Below are 2,976 nucleotides of genomic sequence, written 5' to 3' on the forward strand. Positions count from 1 at the left end.
TTGGGGACCGAAGCATCCTCATATCCTCCTGCCGTCCTCCAAGAATAAGGTAAAGAATAGGTCTTAATTTCATAAATGAAATTAAATTCAGAAAGAGGCTAGTTGATTATTACTGAGATTAATAGGCACATACAGAGAGGGAAATTCAGTAAACAAAAACTAACGTCTCCATGCTAACTTCGGGGGAATACAATAGCAAAATGCTAGGCTAGCAGGTGAAAGTTATGGCTGTTGGTATTTCCGTTACAAAAGTCTAGCAACTTCCTGAAACACAACTTTTTCCAAATTAGATCTAGCAGAGAAAGCACCAATCCTCCGGTCTTCAGTATAAAAAGTGACTGAGTCACACATTCATTGGCTGCTGTAGACATCAGCAAGATGTTTTTTTATGAATACTAATTGACTGATAGCTTCTTAACATGCAACAACATGGGACTTGGGGCTGTTAAAATAAGATGTTGCCTTGCAATTCAGACAGTAAATCTGACAGAAAGCAAATAACATTCTCAGCAAATGCAGTAGGCTTACAGACTAACAAGCATGCTAGCGAGTGAGAAGGGAGCTATGGAGGACCCAGTGGCTGCACCTTTAAACAACAGTATAAAGCAACAGGACATAGACACACACACCCTTTAATATTCTGTTCACCGCTCCTTCTCATGTTTCATCCAACACTGGGTCTCACTCACTCCCTGCAAAGAGCAGTTTGGTTTCAAGGGCAGAATGATGCCCCTGCGCTACAAATTTACATGTTTTAACCCCTCAATCTAATTTCGAATGAAAATGATAAGGATTGTGGTAGGGACAGGAGTAGGTCTTTAATCACAGCCCAAAATGTGCGTGTCTTTTCTTTCTAAATGCAGCATATTGTAATGTTCTCCTTCCTGTAAGCTAGCAAAGATTCCAGGCAAATTATCAGAACAACTTTGCAAGCTTGATTAAAAGGCATATCAATTTCTAGGCATGGGTTTTATTTTTCAATTGCATTTTCCTCTGTGAAAACCTTTATTAGATTCTCAGCTCTAAGTGTGTTCTGACCGTATAATTTAACAGAATGCTGCACTTCCATAAGCCTATTTTCATCATGCAGTCGATTGTTCATCATGAATATAAATATAATCCATAGGCTCCAACAAAATGTGCAACACGCTTAGGACTGCCTTAAAATAAAAGTTGTATAAATTGTCACTGAGCGTGACACAGCCACATTACCTGTATTTCAAATTGTACTGATTAAGTCTTTCATATACCCAACCCATTCGACAGAGATAATTAGATAGCATAGGAAGCTCTAGCATTACAAAATCAAAGACTTAAGTCTCATTGTAAGCTCTAAGTGCCAATCAGGCTCCTGTCTCTAATGTTTGTAAGGCATGACTGCCACCTACTGGCAAGCATTAGACATTGCAACGTCTGACCGAGAGACACCGACTTCATCTTTACAGCCTAACCATGGCAGGGTTTTCCCCTATAGCCGAAATGCACGGGTTTCTGTTGTTTTGTTTCGCTTCTCCAAGAGATTTTTTTTGACTAACATAATATAATAAAAAAATATTATTAGAATTTTTTTAAAAATTGATTTTGAGGAGAAAGAAGAGGCAGAGAGGTATGGAAGAGAAAACAAATACAAACGTAAGCTGTTTTGCTAATTTTCTTCTAAACACTAAATTCATACAGAGAACGCCCTGTACAAAATAACACAATAAAGTCTCAAAGATCAAGGCGTTCCCTTAGACGAGGCCGAAGACATCAGTCTCTGGTATTTTGAAATGTAGGCTTTAGTCCTTGTTTTTGGACAGATCCCTGGGTGTGTGACCCAGTCCTTGCCTTTAAGCAGATTGGAACGGAAGCGTGGCCACCTGGCCCAGGAAAAAGAGAGGACGTGTTTGGGCTCGTGTGTCCCGTGACTACCGGAGTTCCTCCGCACGCTGCAGCGACAGCTGGGGTTGTACTCCTTATCAAATTCCTGAATGCGGGCCTCAATGGCCTTCTCTGTGTTCTAGTTCTCCAGCGCCTGCGTGGCACACTCCACCACGTCCTGATGCAGCTTCTCGGGCATAGGGGTATTCTCCAGCACAGCTCTTCGGTGGCACGTGGTTAACTTGGGGGAGGGGGCGGCCAGCTGCAACGCGCTCCTGGGGGAGGGGCCGGCGATGCTCATACCCCGCAGGAGAAGCCGTCCCTACCAAAGCCATGGCCTGGCTCTGAGACGCACCAGCTTTTTGTTTGGGAGGCCTTGACTCACTAGATGTTACTATTTTCGTAAAGAGATTACACAGAGAGAGTTCTGGCTCTTATTATATGTCACCTCGGGTGTGCATTATATACACAAAAGTACGTATGTTTGCACGCTTGTTTTTTTAGTCCATCTGCCCCTACTAGAATGTAATCTCCACAAGAGCACCGCATTATTTTATTTTCTAATGTATTCTACTGGGCCTAGCACCGTGCCCCGCACTTAGTGAACATTAAAGACAAACGCTCTTAAGTTGAAATGGTGGCTCCCTTTTCTGTTGGATTTTTGTCATGTTTCTTAATTTGTGCGACCCTCAGTTTGCCTATTAAATAGGAATAACACCACCACGGTAGTTAGAACAATTAAATGGACAAATGTTTATACAGTATTTGGCACAAAGTGTATAATAATATTATGACATTATTATTAAGTCCTATCACTCAAACGAGAGATTTTTCAGAAATTTAATAAAGGCATTAAGGACTTTATTTTCATTGTTCATGCTAAGAGCTCTTCCTTCTCCATCATGCTTCTTACCAACCCCAATCTACATCAGACCTACAAAATTCTCCACTTCCACCAAGACCTTGCTCCAAGCTGGTGTCCACGAAGCTTTAGCATTCAGAGTCATAGACCCTTAGGGCTGATAGGAGTTTCCGTGATAAGAAGTCACTATTCTGGAAATCTCTAACCATGCTCTGAAGCACTTAAATAGTTCAGAACTCTCTGGAGAGTTTCAT

At 41.6% G+C, this 2,976-nt stretch overlaps 1 pseudogene; it reads right to left on the reverse strand.

Annotated features, from left to right (window-relative positions):
* Nucleotides 1–1,829: 1,829 nt before the first annotated feature.
* On the reverse strand, nt 1,830–2,161 carry LOC113245084 (dynein light chain 1, cytoplasmic-like; annotated as a pseudogene).
* Between the last annotated feature and the right edge of the window lie 815 nt (nt 2,162–2,976).

This window comes from Ursus arctos, unplaced genomic scaffold, assembly GCF_023065955.2.
Source record: "Ursus arctos isolate Adak ecotype North America unplaced genomic scaffold, UrsArc2.0 scaffold_4, whole genome shotgun sequence".
NCBI lineage: Eukaryota > Metazoa > Chordata > Mammalia > Carnivora > Ursidae > Ursus > Ursus arctos.